General features: G+C 36.8%; 2 pseudogenes; both read left to right on the top strand.

Annotated features, from left to right (window-relative positions):
- Window positions 1-307: 307 nt before the first annotated feature.
- LOC127621532 (uncharacterized) lies at window positions 308-426 on the top strand (annotated as a pseudogene).
- A 623-nt stretch (window positions 427-1049) lies between these two features.
- LOC127621530 (uncharacterized) lies at window positions 1050-1168 on the top strand (annotated as a pseudogene).
- Window positions 1169-17613: the final 16445 nt, after the last annotated feature.

Below are 17613 nucleotides of genomic sequence, written 5' to 3'. Positions count from 1 at the left end.
TTATTACGTGTTAAGCATATCATTGTGCAGCTGAGTATGCCCTCTTTTAGCAAACCACATGGGTGCTATGACATAGGTATGCAGATAAAGGTATTGTGGACGACTCCTGTGAAATTGAATGAATAGAGAGGTAGCACTTACCTTTTCAAAAAGAGAAATAAATAAAAATAGACAATGTCTGAGAGGATAGGGCCTGTTGTCTCTTTTTTAGAGCTGCAGTACAAGACATATTTTAATGATGGGAGAGCAGAGTAAGGATGCGTGCAGTGCGCTTGCTTTAAATGGCCTGCTGGTAGCTGCTGCTCTCGCTTATGGCCATACCACCCTGCGCAGGCCTGAACTCGTCGGATCTTGGAAGCCAAACAGGGCTGGGCCTGGTTAGTACTTGGATGGGAGACTTCCTGGGAATACCAGGTGCTGTAAGCTTTTTCTTTTCCTTGTTTGTTTTAACTCATACACTCCCCCCTGGCTCAACTGGGATTTATTTATCCTTGGAAATTGGTTGTTTGACTGATTTTCTTTCATTTAGCTTTCTCTGTGGCAAAGGACAGCCTGCTCATTTATCCTGCCTCCTACTGAAAGCAGTAGAGGGTTTGTTTTTTGCTCTTTCTTGACTGCAACATACAGAGTAGGAAAGTACAAACAAAGTGCAGTGCTTCCAAAATTTGGTGGACACATCCGAAAGAATGTGTCCTGAGATCATTTTTTAAGTAGAGAACAGTTTTCTTTGGCCACTGGCTTATTATTACGTGTTAAGCATATCATTGTGCAGCTGAGTATGCCCTCTTTTAGCAAACCACATGGGTGCTATGACATAGGTATGCAGATAAAGGTATTGTGGACGACTCCTGTGAAATTGAATGAATAGAGAGGTGGCACTTACCTTTTCAAAAAGAGAAATAAATAAAAATAGACAATGTCTGAGAGGATAGGGCCTGTTGTCTCTTTTTTAGAGCTGCAGTACAAGACATGTTTTAATGATGGGAGAGCAGAGTAAGGATGCGTGCAGTGCGCTTGCTTTAAATGGCCTGCTGGTAGCTGCTGCTCTCGCTTACGGCCATACCACCCTGCGCAGGCCCGAACTCGTCGGATCTTGGAAGCCAAACAGGGCTGGGCCTGGTTAGTACTTGGATGGGAGACTTCCTGGGAATACCAGGTGCTGTAAGCTTTTTCTTTTCCTTGTTTGTTTTAACTCATACACTCCCCCCTGGCTCAACTGGGATTTATTTATCCTTGGAAATTGGTTGTTTGACTGATTTTCTTTCATTTAGCTTTCTCTGTGGCAAAGGACAGCCTGCTCATTTATCCTGCCTCCTACTGAAAGTAGTAGAGGGTTTGTTTTTTGCTCTTTCTTGACTGCAACATACAGAGTAGGAAAGTACAAACAAAGTGCAGTGCTTCCAAAATTTGGTGGACACATCCGAAAGAAAGTGTCCTGAGGTCATTTTTTAAGTAGAGAACAGTTTTCTTTGGCCACTGGCTTATTATTACGTGTTTAGCATATCATTGTGCAGCTGAGTATGCCCTCTTTTAGCAAACCACATGGATGCTATGACACTGGTATGCAGATAAAGGTATTGTGGACGACTCCTGTGAAATTGAATGAATAGAGAGGTGGCACTTACCTTTTCAAAAAGAGAAATAAATAAAAATAGACAATGTCTGAGAGGAAAGGGCCTGTTGTCTCTTTTTTAGAGCTGCAGTACAAGACATGTTTTAATGATGGGAGAGCAGAGTAAGGATGCGTGCAGTGCGCTTGCTTTAAATGGCCTGCTGGTAGCTGTTGCTCTCGCTTACGGCCATACCACCCTGTGCACGTTTGTGAGTTGGTATGATCCAGGCAGTGAGTGGTGTGCAAAGAAGCAACCAAGCAGTGTTTGTTTGAAAAGCTGTTATTTCTAGTTATTTTATTCATTTGATTTAAGTGTTGTGTTTTGAAAACCATTAGTTAGAAGGTCAGGTTTAACCCTGATAGCCTCCCCCAACAGCTTAAGCTGTTTGGGGGACCTTTTTTTTTGATTGAACCATGCTGCAGAAATCCATGATGGCGGCAAACAAAGAAACAGAGAAAGCAACCATGAGTAACACTATCAACAAGAAGAAAGAAGAGAGAGAGAAAATGAAAGGAGAAGATAAAGAGATCCAAAAACAGCAAGAGGCAGGTACAGTTACAAGAGATGCACAGAAAGAGAGAGAAGAAAATAACAGAGAAATGCTAGGATGTTTGAGAGAGAAATACAGCAAGGAGCTAACTGTGGAGGTGGAGGTGGAAGGAACTGAGAAAATCTCCATGATGGACTTGCTGAAGGGAGTAAAGAAGGAGTGTGGAGAGGTGATCGGTTGCAGGGTGAGAGGCGAAAGGATCTATGAACTTACGATGAAGAACAATGGAGCAAAAGAGAAACTACTGGATGGAGTGAGGATACAAGGAGTGATGGTGCATGCCAGGGATATCATTAATAATGACATGGTGGTTTCCTTCATCAACTTGCCGGTGTATTTGGAGGATGAGAAGATACTCTCCAAACTGGAAGAGTGGGGGGTAAAACCACTCTCATCAATTAAATGTCGGGTATGGCCTGGAACGGATACTGTGGATGGAACAAGGTTCCTAAAAGTTTGCTTTACGGAGCAGGTATGTTCGCTTCCATACTCCACAAAGTTTGAGACTCTGAAGGGCACAGAATATTTTCGGGTCATCCATGATAGGCAAGTGCGTGTTTGCAGACTTTGCATCAAGCCAGGGCACATATTCAGAGAGTGCCCTGAATTTGAGTGCTTTAAGTGTGGCAAGAGTGGACACTATGCAAGAGATTGTGAAGAACGGATGGGAACAGGGAGAGAGCGGATGGATAGACAAGAAGAAGGTGAAAGAAGAAACAATATTCTGACAGAGGAACAAGGCGAGAGGACAACTTGTCTGCGTGTTTGCAGACTTTGCATCAAGCCAGGGCACATATTCAGAGAGTGCCCTGAATTTAAGTGCTTTAAGTGTGGCAAGAGTGGACACTATGCAAGAGATTGTGAAGAACGGATGGGAACAGGGAGAGAGCGGATGGATAGACAAGAAGAAGGTGAAAGAAGAAACAATATTCTGACAGAGGAACAAGGCGAGAGGACAACTGATGATGTGGAAATGCAAGGGACGGATGGAGCTGTGCGAGGTGAAGAAAGAAACCAAATAGAATGGCAAGATAGACCTGAAAGTCTCAGTGAAGAGAATGATGGTGAGGAAGAAATGGAGCAGTCAGGAGAGAGCGAGGAAGAGGATGAGGAAGAGGAGGAGGAGAAGAAAGGAGAAAGCAATAAAGAGGAAAGAAGTGGAGAAGGGAAAAAGACAGAGACTGTACCAGGAAGCAGAAAAAGTAGCGCCGGAAAACAGAGAGATGAAGGAAATGGAGAAAGACTGAAAGCAAAACTCAAAAGACTGTGTGCAAAGAGAAAGTCTGAGCTGGACAGAGAACAGGCTGAACAGAGAAAAGAACCACGGTCGGGTATGTGATATTTGCTTAAATGTTTTATTTCATGATATATGTTTTTTTTTTTGGTTTACTCTCATGGCCACTGTAACATCAATAAATATAAATGGTTTAAGAGATAAAAGGAAGATGAAAGACTTACTGTTTACATTTAGGAGCAATATTATTTGTATACAAGAAACAAATTGGGAAGAGGATAAGGTGAGAGAGATGAGAGAAGAGTGGAACGGAGATATATATTTCAATAACGGAGCTAGGAATGCAAGAGGCGTGGCAATATTAATTAAAAAAGACAGGGTAGAAAATATAAAAGAAGTATATAAAGATCAGAGGGGAAGGATTTTGATAATTGAATTTAGGTATAGAGATATAGATCTTAGATTAATAAATATATATGTGCCAAATATAGAATTGGACAGGAGAGAAATTCTAGAAGAGTTAAAAGGGTTAGTAGTAGGAAAATGTATTATAGTGGGTGACTTCAATATAAAATGCAGCAGATTAGATGTTGGCAAGGGGGTAAAATTCAGATGGGAGAAGTCAAGGGGAATGTTGAGGGAGATAATAAGAGACAAGGGATTAATAGATGTGTGGAGATATGAAATCCAGAAAAAAGAGAGTTCACTAGGAAACAGTTAAGAGAAGGGATATTGAAACAGAGTAGAATAGATTTAGTGTTAGCAAAGGAAGAAATAATTAGGTATATAGACGGAATAAGGCATCAAGAAAATAGTTTAAGCGATCACGATAGTTTTAGGTTCAAAATCAAGGTAGGGAATGAGGAGGCAGGAGGAGGGATGTGGATATTGAATGCAGGATATATTGAGGAGGAAGAATATAAGATACAGATGGAGGGTTTATTAAATAGAGAAAACGTGAAGATAGATGAGCATAAAATGAATGGTGAATTGGATGACAGAATAGGAGAGAGATGGGAGACAATGAAGGACCAAATTAAATCAATTAGCATAAAATATAGCAAGAAAAGAAGAGGCAGAAAGATAAAGGAAGAAAGGGTGTTGAGAGAAAGTTTGAGAGAAGAGTTGGAGAAGGCAGAAGATGAAGAAGGATACAGTATGGAAAAATATATAGAAGTTAAAACGGCACTAGAGAAATACGAGAGAGAGAAATGTAGAGGAGCGATTTTAAGGAGCAAAGCAAAATATGCATTAGAAGGTGAAAAATGTACAGGGTATTTTTTAGGTCTAGAGAAAAGGAGACAAAGTAAAACATATATTAACGAGATAAATACAAAAGAGGGTAAGGCAACAAAAGATTATGTCGAGATTTTGGAGAGAGTGCAGGGATTTTATGAAGAGTTATATAAAGGGGAGGAGTAGATGAGGAAAGTATAGATGATGTTCTAGGAAGCGTAGAGAATGTTCTAAGTAAGGAAGATGGAGACTGGTGTGATAGGGAGATAGAAGAGGCAGAAGTGATAGAGGCAATAGGGGGTTAAAGAGCGGGAAAAGCCCAGGAAGTGATGGGATAGGGGTAGAGTGGTATAAAGTATATAAGGAAGAGGTAGCACCGATATTAGTAGAAGTTTTCAAAGGGATAGAAAGAACAGGGATAGTGCAGAGCAGGATGGTAGAGGGAGTGATTGCCTTAGTTTATAAAAAAGGGAATACGTTAGATATCGGGAATTACAGACCAATCAGTTTGCTAAATGTTGACTACAAGATATTGACTAAGGTTTTAGCTAACAGAGTGAAAAGAGTGATCGGGAGTATAGTGCAACCAACACAGAGTTATAGCATACCAGGCAGAGATATAGCGGACACGATAGCGACAGTAAGGGATGTGATAGAGTATATGAAGCGAGATAGGAAAGGAGGAATAGTAATAGGGATAGATTGGAATAAAGCATTTGATAGAGTAGAACATGAATACCTATTTAGACTGTTAGAGAAGTTTGGATTTGGGGTGAAAATGGTGGGATGGGTGAGGGCACTATATGAGAGGGCAAAAAGCTGTGTAAAGATAAATGGAGTTCTAACAGATAAGTTTGAGGTAGGGAGGTCAGTGAGACAAGGATGTCCCCTATCCGCATTACTGTATGCCATTTCAGTGGAACCTCTAGCCACATTAATTAAGAGGGATAAAGGGATAGTCGGGATTGATTTGCCGTATGGAGAAACATGTATTATAAATCAATATGCGGATGACACCACAATCACAGTGAGGGGAGTAAATAGTGTGAAAAGAGTTCTAGAGATAGTAGGGAAGTATGGGAAGGCATCAGGGGCTAAAATAAATAAGGAGAAATCAGAGTTAATGTATATAGGGGCGGTTGAGAGAGTAGAGGTAGGGATAAAAGTAGAGGAAAAATATATAAAAGTACTGGGAGTATATTTAGGGGTAGAAAGCAAAGAGGCAAGAGATGTGACTTGGACCGGAGTGATTAACAAAATAAGAACAGTGTGTGCAGCATGGAAAGGGAGGAAATTAAAATTAAATGGGAAAGTAATTGTAGTAAACGGTCTGTTGTTATCAGTATGTGTGTATGTAATGAGTGTAATTGAAATGCCAGGGTGGGTGATGAATGAGTTGAATAAAATTGTGTGTGATTTTATATGGGAGGGAAAAGGGTGAAAATAGCACAGAAAACATTGGTGGGAAAAGAGATGGGAAGGAGGTTTAAATTTGATGGACCTAGAAATAAAAAGAACTGCAATGAGAATTAAAACGGCGATAAAGTATATGGGAGGTAGATGGGATTATGGTTGGAAGGAATTCTTAAGAAAATATATTGATGATGTGGGGGGAATAGGGGAGAATGGTTGGTACATGGGCTTTAAACAATCTATGACGGGAGGAATACCAGAAATATACCGGGAAGTATTAGAGGCATGGAGGCAGTTTTTGCCTAAGATAGAGTATGAGTGTGAAGACATACACATGATTAAAAATCAGCCACTGTTTCTAAACGAAAAGTTTAAACATAAAAATAAAACGTTATATGAACCTAGATTTATAGAAGGAGGCATAAAACAGGTAAAAGACATCATATATGAAGTCACTCCAGGATTCCTCAGAAGCAACTGCATTTATGACTCTGTGTGTGACTTGGAGGGAATGGAGAGCAGAGGGAAAGTGAACAAAATATACTGAAAAGATTAAATTAAGTATACCCACACAATGGACAAATATGATTGAAAATGAATGTATATCCAAAAGAGAACAATGTATGCCAGAGATGTACATAGATGGTGATGGAAAGAAATGTCAAATCAAAACCTTGAGTGTAAAAAATGTATACAGGAGGCTTATTGTTGATGTTAGAAAAGAGCCAGCAGCAGAGAAAGTGTGGAAGAGGGTGTTTGATAATTTGGATGTGGAAAAAATATGGTCGAACTTAAATGTAAAATATAACAGTATAGAGTGCGAGAATAATGATTTTCTGATAAGACATAATAGAATCTACACAAATGTTGTGTTAAATAAAATAAACAATGAGGTAAATGTGATGTGTAACGTGTGTAATAATGGCCATGAGAGTTTCTTACATTATTTTTTGAGATGTGAGGCTTTGGTTGATTTTTTTTACTTTTTAAAAATATTGTTAATAGAGAACTGGGGTGTGGAAGTTGAATCAGAGGAGGAATGGAGTAAAATATTTTTGTTTGGGATTTTGGAGAAAAAGGGAAGAATGGACAATTGCCTAATTAATTTTATATTAAGCCATGCCAGACTAGCAGTGGTTCTAAGAAGAAACTATGCACATTTTGAGGGAGGAAGGTTAAAATAAAAGATTTATTTAAGACAATAACAAAAAGAGATGTAGAGTTGATTTGCAAATATGGAGAGAAAGAGGTGAAAGATTTTTTTGTAAATACAAACAAGTTAATATATCAAGAGCCAGGGGAAGACATATGCTTTAATTGGTAAAAATAAAACTATTGGGTTGAGATTGGTTGTTGCAAATTGAGTAAATGCCAAAATATTTTTGTGTATTTTATTTATTCTCCTTTCCCCCCTTTTTTTTTTGGGATGTTTATGGAACTATGTAAATGAAGTGAAATATGTGTATGTGAATGTGATGATATAATGTAATTGAAAATCTGTGAATTGAAAGGAAAATAAAAAAGATTAAAAAAAAAAAGTGCAGGCCCGAACTCATCTGATCTCGGAAGCCAAACAGGGCTGGGCCTGGTTAGTACTTGGATGGGAGACTTGCTGGGAATACCAGGTGCTGTAAGCTTTTGCTTTTCCTTGTTTGTTTTAACTCATACACTCCCCCCTGGCTCAACTGGGATTTATTTATTTATCCTTGGAAATTGGTTGTTTGATTGACTGATTTTCTTTCATTTAGCTTTCTCGGTGGCAAAGGACAGCCTGCTCATTTATCTTGCCTCCTACAGAAAGCAGTAGAGGGTTTGTTTTTTGCTCTTTCTTGACTGCAACATACAGAGTAGAAAAGTACAAACAAAGTGCAGTGCTTCCAAAATTTGTTGTACACATCCGAAAGAAAGCGTCCTGAGGTCATTTTTTAAGTAGAGAACAGTTTTCTTTGGCCACTGGCTTATTATTACGTGTTAAGCATATAATTGTGCAGCTGAGTATGCCCTCTTTTAGCAAACCACATGGGTGCTATGACACAGGTATGCAGATAAAGGTATTGTGGACAACTCCTGTGAAATTGAATGAATAGAGAGGTGGCACTTACCTTTTCAAAAAGAGAAATAAATAAAAATAGACAATGTCTGAGAGGATAGAGCCTGTTGTCACTTTTAGAGCTGCAGTACAAGACATGTTTTAATGATGGGAGAGCAGAGTAAGGATGCGTGCAGTGCACTTGCTTTAAATGGCCTGCTGGTAGTGCAGTAGTTTCTTATGCCAATTTTGTGAAAAATCACTCAGCATCTTTGGGGTTTTGATTTCAGAAGAATAGACTTTATTATCACACCATAAAGCCGAGTTGCCTGCCATGAAACCACAGCAACAACAACTAAACCATCTCTGGTTTGGTTTTACTTAAATACACCTCCTCAAACAAGGTGGGGTTACATGCATTATCTATCATGCTCTTCATTGACTCTGGTCTGACCATATTAAGAAGTAACAGAACGTCCTTTGGAAGAGATCAATTCTCCCAGTGGTCATGAGAGCCCCCCAAGTAATGCTATTTATGTTTTTGCACACATAGTCAAATAGTCAAACATATGTTAAGCACACATTCATCACGTCCACAGTCCTTTACACACAGTAAACTGCATGTTTGCCCATCAGACATAACTGTGGTACAAATCAACAATGTTTTCATTGATTACTCCTGATTAACTTGATAAAAAAATATACTACATATTCCCTCTTCTGTGACTTTTTATAGTCACAAATTAACATATTTAAGCATGTACGTGCTCCTGGTTCGGCCTTGTTGTTGGTTGTCACAGTTATGTAGAGTGTATCAAACAAAATATTCATCCTAATTTTGAGAGTTCTTGCTTGTAGTGTAGATGTCTTCAACCCAGATGCTTTGCGCATCGTAGAGGATCACCCTTTGGGGAGAGGTTAACCAGCACTTACACCCAGGGCGTGGTTCTTCATATCTTCTTATATATTCATTGAAGGAATCAATTTCCTCCCAAGTTGGTCTTTTTGTCCATTCAGGGTAGTTGCCATTGCATTGGGCCATTCACATCTATCAAAGTCATCTGCTTTACTGTTGCTCAAATCCAAAATTATTTTACTAAGGATCACACAGAATCTTATTCCTTCCACAATGTTATTATCCAGATATTATATTAATTTTTGTTAATTGTTCACCTAATTTCTTTTGGCAATCAGGCCATGTTAATTTTTAGTCACCACCATATATTCTTTTCCATTCTTCATTATTATTAAAATGTACATGAGTTCAATAACAGCATAAACAAAAATAATTTTCCAATCATAATTCTTCATCATGCAAACAATCCCAGGTTTGCTTAATACTTCTTTAATAATTTAGGCACTTCTTGTATGTAACGGTTCTCAAAGCTTTACCTCCAAAATCAATCTATAATTGATCTTCTACACAGGGTTTGACCACTGATAACACAGTGATAGAATGCTTGTTATTCATCGCTGTGATATAATATTTTAATAAAGCGGTTATTAAGACACAGTCTGGTTGAGTGGAACTCACAGCTTCTAGCAGGTTTCTTCTAGACCTCCCTTTTGATACTTCTTTCCTAAAAGCATCCATCCACTTCCTTATACCCAGTTCACCCTTCTTAGGTATGTTTCCAGGGCGGTGGCGCCCTGTCTTAGGCAGCTCTCATTTTGCAATTGGAGAGTCTTTACCCCATCATTGGGTCGTCACCTCTTGCCTCTGGAGAATTTTACCCATCATTGGGTCATCATCTCTTGTCTCTGGTCTCGGTACCGCTCAGTCTTATTATCCATTCTATAATAATTTGGTGTCCGCAAACAGACATTTTCTTTTGTTGAGCATCACCTGAGAACCATCACAGCCAATGGAGCCATCTACAACTGCTCAAACATTGAGACAGTCCAAAACATGGATAAATTCACAAAGCATTATTCAAAGTTCAACAATCTATTGAAATTGTCCAAATGAAAAGTAAAATGCAACAATTGAACTCATTTACAGTTCACTAATTTCCATTCAAGTTGTTATGTTTTTCCTTTAGCAAAGGTCACAAAAGACCTTGTCTCTTGGTGAAGACTAACCATCAGAACAAATCAGAATACAGGGTTGCCTCTGTCAAGCTTCTAAGATGCTTAATTTAAATCATCACTTTAATTTAATAATTTCTAGGTAGTTTTAGAACCTACATTTATTCTTCCAGACGTACATTCAACCAAATCTCTTATCTTTAGTATGAACATTTCCCTTCAAATTGCCCTCTGAATAACAAATATTTAATCATGATGAGGAAAGCTGTTTGAACCTTTCCTTCATATTACTGTATCTAACATTATTGTCAAATCACATCATTTTCCATATAAAAGAAAATAAAATCAAAAGAAAATAAAACAATTTCGTGATATTGTTTTAGCCCACTTAAAAACTTAAACTGAATTTCTACTCCTCTTATCTCTTCCCTTCTCGCGCAATAAAAATAATGCGCATTTGTATTCAGACCATTGAGAAATTCAAGTTTTCGTTTTTAAATCAATAAACTTTCTTATGATTACTTTCTCCCTTTTCTTACGTTTTCTCAGGAGCAGGAACTTTCATTATGTCAAATAAACCAACATAAATTAACTTTTTTAAATTAACAGAAAATAAATTAAAGATTTTAAACAAAATAAAATAGTAAAGTGGCACAATGGAAATTCAGACATATATCTTGTGTTTTGCAATAATTGATCAGTAAAATACATTTTGTCATTTGAATTTCTTACAAGTCTCATTTTTTATATCCTATTGATATCATCATTTAATAATATTATTTTTCAGTTTTTGCATTTTATACTTATCAGCATTTCATGATCAATTATTCAGTTAAATAGCAGAGACAGATGTCACTGTGCATAAACTGTATACCTTTAAAACTGTATTTTCATGGATTTACCTCAAAATAAAAAATAGCTTATTAGAAATAGACACTTAATTAACCCCTTGCAGTACTGATTAATCTTTTTCTTTAAAGTGAGGGTAATCTTCTGGAAAATTTAGGGGAGTAAACAATCCAATATGTTACTCTTACTTTGCCGTTAAGTTTTAATATTTAACCTTCACATCAACAAATTCACAATTAGATGCTGGATTTAAATTTAGACCCTCAGAACAATTTAGACATGGATATTGCACCCATGGATGGCATTTGGAGAATCAAACATCCAATTAGTCATATATGACTGAAATCAACTTATCAAGAGAAATTTGTATCCACAATTAAAATATAATATAGTAATGATTACCAGCATTCATGATAGTAGGAGAGCCAATCATATAACCGCCCACATACAGTATTTCTCAGTCTTTTTTCTTTTCTCCGGACTGTCATATAAGCTTCTTCAATAAATCATCTGGCTCAGCAATCTGCAATGGTGAGAGACTGGTTCCAGAATGAGTTATTGAAATGACTTATACAATGCTGACAACAGAAAGATTAAAACATAGTTAGCATCAATTTCACACAGAATAGATACATGAACACGAAATTATTTATGATTTTCAATTTAATCTTAATTTTTCTCTATGGGTTTCACCCAGTACCAATTACCATGTTTTTCCTTTGCATTATCAATATTTTTTCAAACAAATACACCACATATTGGGACTTATTTCAATTTTATCTTGCATGACTGGTCATAGAACAAACCCAAGAAAAAACTTATCTTTGCTAATTTGAACAATAGAGAACATGAAATGATTTAAATTATTCTTTATTCTAGTCTCAGTGACAACTTTCAGTGTACCCATGATCAACCAATGCCTACACTATATAAAACAAGAAATAAAAGAAAATTTTCTAATCTTAAAAGCTATCTGTCTTTCCTAAGTTTGGGGCCCCATTTGCATGAGTGAAGACATCAAGAGAGACACAGGGTTTAACCCCTCCTGTTCACTCTTCTTACAGAGCGCAGGATCTGTTTCTATTAAGAACACTATCAAGTCTCACTCAGTTTCTCCATTCAGACTTTCCCTAGCAAAAACAATAAACACTATCTGTCTTATTCTTGTTGGTTGATCAAGTTTACACCAATAAAGTTGCACGCACATGTACATTGTTCTCCAGATATAATAAAACATATAATCATGGGTTTTTACATTTATATATTAAGACATTATAGTTTAATTTAATATTGTTACAAATTTATTTTCTCATATTGGACAAGACAGAACATAAAACAGACACATGAATGTGAAATTTTCACATTTAAGATTTTTTTTTCATATTCCAATTTTAAAATCCTTCTTTTTAATTTCCCTTTACCATTTTCTGTGGCTTTGATAACTACTGGCCACACTTCAAGAAATGACATCCACATTCTATCTAAAGTATTTGGAGCTGACCTTTGGGAGCTGACCTTTGGGAGTTGACCTTTGGGAGCTGACCTTTGGGAGCTGACCTTTAGGAGCTGACCTTTAGGGAGGTATTTTTAAAAAGGATCCTGTCATTTTACCCTCCTCTGCATGCCTCATGTTTCTCATTGAAGTGGTCATAGCTCTTTATTGTTTTTATTACTTTTCCTGTTTTTAGTTTTTACTCTTATCTTTTTATTTATTGATTTTTTAACCTTTTAATCTTAATGCCTTTCTAAATCATTTTCCTTATCTTCTAATATATGAATTATTATACCCTATTTTGAATACATTTCCTATAGGTTTGTCAATTTACTTTTTAGAATCAGTTTTCATCTAGATTTTAGTTTTTATTTCTCCACTTTTTCCTTCTTCATTTTTACTTGGCATATAAAAATGAAAAATTATTTTAGCACCCTTAATTTAGATAAATCAATAAATACATTTAGAGAATAAATGAATCTTTTATTTATTTATTTTTTGTTAAATGTATTTCCTTCTATACTAATCTTCAACGGCAATATTTTGAAACAATTTTCCCAACTTCTTTCACCTTTTCTTTTTAATACACAAAGTTAATTCAAGTCACTTTATTATTTATTTATTTTGCTTTCTCATTTCTTTGAGATTTTTACACAGTGGATTTCTAGATTTTAGTATTTCCATTGGAGTTGTACCTTATGTAATATAACAACACTTATCTTAAATACAACCTTTGTTTAAATTCCAATTACTTAGTTGACTTCAGTTTAATACACTGGACTCAAAGCTTTAATCCTTATTCTCATTCTTTATTATTTATTTTTTCTTTTTCCCTTTGCTATTTCTGATTTTTCAAACTGATTTTAATTACTTTACAGTTGTTTAATTTTTATTTCAATTTCTATTTTTTATTGTTACTTGTCCCTGTGCTTTAAAGGTTAAACTCTAAGCACAGATATCTCTTTTGACTTCACAAATTATCTATATGAAGTTCACTTGTCTTCTGTGACTGACTAGTTCAGAGGTCTGGCATATTTTTCAGCTGCTAGTCTAAAAAAAAAACCTCAGAAGCTAAGAGTTAACTTTCTGCCTACGCAGCAAAGCTAAGTCTCTCTAACTTGGTCAAACACCCAACAATATCTCTTGAATGTATAGATTCTCTGTATGAAGTCAAATACATTTCTATGCTACAGTCTTGTTTAGGAGTTATGCTCTAGCCCATTCCAATCAACAGCTGCTAGACTAAGAACAGCCAAGACTAAATGTTTTCCAGCCAGTTGTGAGTTAACTTTTTGATTTCTTTTTTTCCTAATTTCGCTTTACATCTATATTAACTCACTGTTTTTATTATTTTTCTTATTGTTTGTTTATACTCTATTAATTGTAATTTTCTATCTATATCTTTATCATTGGTTTTATCTCCACTTTGCAACCAGAATATTTATTAGGTGCCTTCTCTGCCTGTAATTATCAGCTCTCTTCTGCCTCCATATATTGATGGAAGGGTTAGGTTAGGGTTAGGGTTAGGGTTAGGGTTTAGGGTTAGGGCTAGGGTTAGAGTTAGGGTTAGGTATAGAGGTAATTACGACTTCCACCCTCATTATGTCCACCCTCATTTGCATATCGAATCTGATTGGCTGGATTGTTTCACAGATAAATCTTTAGGATGGTCGGTCCGATTTTGCCAAGCTTGGTGTCATCGAATTCAGAATTCCGTCTGCTTTCATGTGACGAGGAGAGATGAACAGAAGAAGAGAGCAATGGAAATGTAGCGCTGAAAAGGTAGAAGAGTCTTTTGCACGTAGGTTGTGAGTGGTTTAAAAAGTCACATGCAGGTCTTTAAGATTTGCATGAATACGACTGTGGTAATGAACGCATTTTTCACAAGAACGCTGAAATGTTTTTGTAGGAATTGTTGGGTGGGATAAACTCAATCCTTTATTATTATTATCATTTCATGAAACTTATCGGGCCATGCTTGTGAGGAGGAGATTATTTTGTTGTGAGCAGAGCAGACTTGAGTCCAGTAAATATTAAAGAAATTGTTCCAAAAACAAATGCATCAGAAAATAACCGAAGGACTTGAAAACTTTTAAGAATACAAACGGCATCGAATCTTGCCACACATATCTTGAGATGACACGCTTGTTAGGGGCGTTTTGTCCTTTGAAATGAAATCTGCGAAATCCAATAAAGCCCCTTCGCGGTTTAATCGCTGAGTCATCGATTACAATAACAATCCATCAATTCAGATTTCCTTAAAGATCATTTTTTTATTATTAGTTATTTATTTTATTTTATTTTATTAATAATCATGCCAAGGTCTTACATGAAATTGTGTCAAAAATTGCAAAACATTTTTTTTAAAACACACATACAACAATTATAAAAAAAACAAAAGCCAGAGGGAGAAAAAAATAAATAATTAAATCTATATAAGGTTGAACAATGGAAGCATTTTTTGACTTTTCAATGATTTTTTGTTTTTTATGCCCATAAAAGACATAATATAGATAGTTACAGTCAACCAGAAAAAGTGACTTGACATTGCAACTCTCAACGTGTCCAACTTGATGAAGCCGGATAACCGTTGCATTTTATAAATGAGTTGACAAGTGAAGGTATGATGAATTTTATTATGACAAGAGGAGCTTTAAAAACAATATAATAACAATAAATAGCGATACGTGAAATGGCTGAAGCTCCAGTGAGTTCAAATTGTAACTTCGTGGTTTTGCGACGGGTTTTCACAATTCAAAGCCTTTTTTAAGACCAACTGAAGAAAACTCAAGGAATCGATTGAAGGGAACAATTCACCAGCGAGCTCTCTAATTGTAAACGTCTAGGGAGCGCCCGAAGATTTACATTTGTAACGACCGGGTTAGATACGGAGGTACGGGCTTCGCTATTGCCCGCATCATATATGGTCCAAAGCGAATTACAGTGCACTTATTACAGGGACAATTCCCCCGGAGCAACTTGGATTAAGTGTCTTGCTCAAGGACACAATGGTAGTGGCTGTGGGGATCGAACCAGCAACCTTCTGATTACCAGTGATGTGCTTTAGTCCATTACACCACCACCACTCCACATTAAGCATGCCGCCTATATTAAGCATATTTGGACTGTAATAAAACGGGTTCCACTGGGGCGGGACACACAAAAGTGTAATATGTTTCTCGTGGAAAGACCCCGATAGCGTGTGCAAAGTCTGGGAACGATCGCTTGTTCGTAGCCAACACGGCGGCCTAAAACCTACTCCTTCCACAGAGGCTTTATATAGGCCCGACTATATTAAGCATATTTTTACTGTAATAAAAGGGGTTCCCCTGGGGCGGGGCACACAAAAGTGTAATATGTTTCTCGTGGAAAGACCCCGATAGCGTGCGCAAAGTTTGGGAACGATCGCTCGTTCGTAGCCAACACGGCGGCCTAAAACGTACTCCTTGGCCCTTTATTGTTTCCCCCCACTGGTATACAATGTGAGTCTATGGAAAAATGCTCACAAATGATAAGAGTTTTTTACATCTGAGATGTACTGTTGCAGAAATTATTTTTAATGTCATTCTAAATTTTGCAAAAATTAAAAAGTGAATAATTCAGGTGGAATTATACAATAACACGAGAAAATTGTATTGATGGACTTATAAGGATAATAACAAGAAAACTATAATACTACTAATAATAACATTAATAATAGTAATAATTCATTTAATTTATGAAGTGCTTTTCTAGACACGGATGAGAGACAGCAAAGGCTGTCCATTTAACTGGCCATATATATATTTATAAAATCTGCATGTTTTAAAAACACGTGGACGCCTCCTAAAGGTTCAGCATTGAAACTGTCTGTGATTCTCTGTTAAAATATCCACTTTGTAGCAGTTTTGCACAGTGCAGGTCTCAATATGTCCACTATTCAATTCAATACAATTCAAAGGGTCTTTATTGGCATGAATATAAACGATACAGTATTGCCAAAGCAGAGGCTGTGTAAAAAAGAACTACACCTTAATCTATAATTACATTTAGTTTAACAAATATAAAAATAACTAATCAAAATAAATCCACTATGTGTATATGTGTGTATATATTTGTATCTGCAAGTCGTAAATCTATCTTTCTATCTACCTAAATGTCTGTCTGTCTGTCTGTCTGTCTGTCTGTCTAACAATCTGTCTGTCTCTTTGTCTGTCTATCTATCTATCTATCTATCAGCTATTCTGATGACACGCAACTCTACTTGTCTTTCCAGCCCAACGACACCACAGTGACCGCTCGAATCGCTACCTGTCTGGCAGACATCTCAGCCTGGATGAAGGAACACCACCTTCAACTCAACCCAGCCAAGACCGAACTCCTTGTCTTTCCAGCCATCCCTGCTGTTGAACACAACATCACCGTGCAGCAGGGTCCAACTACAGTTTCACCTTCCAAAACGGTCAGAAATCTAGGGGTAACCATTGATGATGAGCTAAATTTCACTGACCACATTTCAAAGACTGCAAGATCATGTAGATTTACACTCTACAATATCAGGAAGATAAGACCCTTCCTCTCTGTACATGCCACACAACTGCTCGTTCAGTCCCTTGTCATAACTAGACTGGACTACTGTAACGCTCTCATTGCAGGCCTTCCTGCATGTGCTATTAGACCTCTCCAAATGATCCAGAATGCAGCAGCACGTCTGGTCTTTAATGAACCTAAGAGAGCACATGTTACACCACTTTTTGTCTCTCTCCACTCTCTGTCTATCTATCTATTCTCTGTCTGTCTCCTTGTCTGTCTATCTATCTATCTATCTATCTATCTATCTATCTATCTATCTATCTATCTATCTATCTATCTATCTATCTATCTATTCTCTGTCTGTCTCTTTGTCTGTCTGTCTGTCTGTCTGTCTGTTTTCTGTCTATCTATCTATCTATCTATCTATCTATCTATCTATCTATCTATCTATCTATCTATCTATCTAGGTCTTACATCTATCTATCTCTCTTTTTGTCTCTCTGTCTGACTGTCTGTCTGTCTGTCTGTCTGTCTATCTATCTATATGTCTGTCTGTCTATCTTTCTGTCTGTCTGTCTGTCTATCTGTCTGTCTGTCTGTCTGTCTGTCTGTCTATCTATCTATCTATCTATCTATCTCTGTCTGTCTGTCTGTCTG

The sequence above is a fragment of the Xyrauchen texanus genome, chromosome 27 (genome assembly GCF_025860055.1).
Source record: "Xyrauchen texanus isolate HMW12.3.18 chromosome 27, RBS_HiC_50CHRs, whole genome shotgun sequence".
NCBI lineage: Eukaryota > Metazoa > Chordata > Actinopteri > Cypriniformes > Catostomidae > Xyrauchen > Xyrauchen texanus.
The sequence above is the reverse complement of the archived record's forward strand: the minus strand, read 5'-3'. Positions and strand labels throughout refer to the sequence as shown.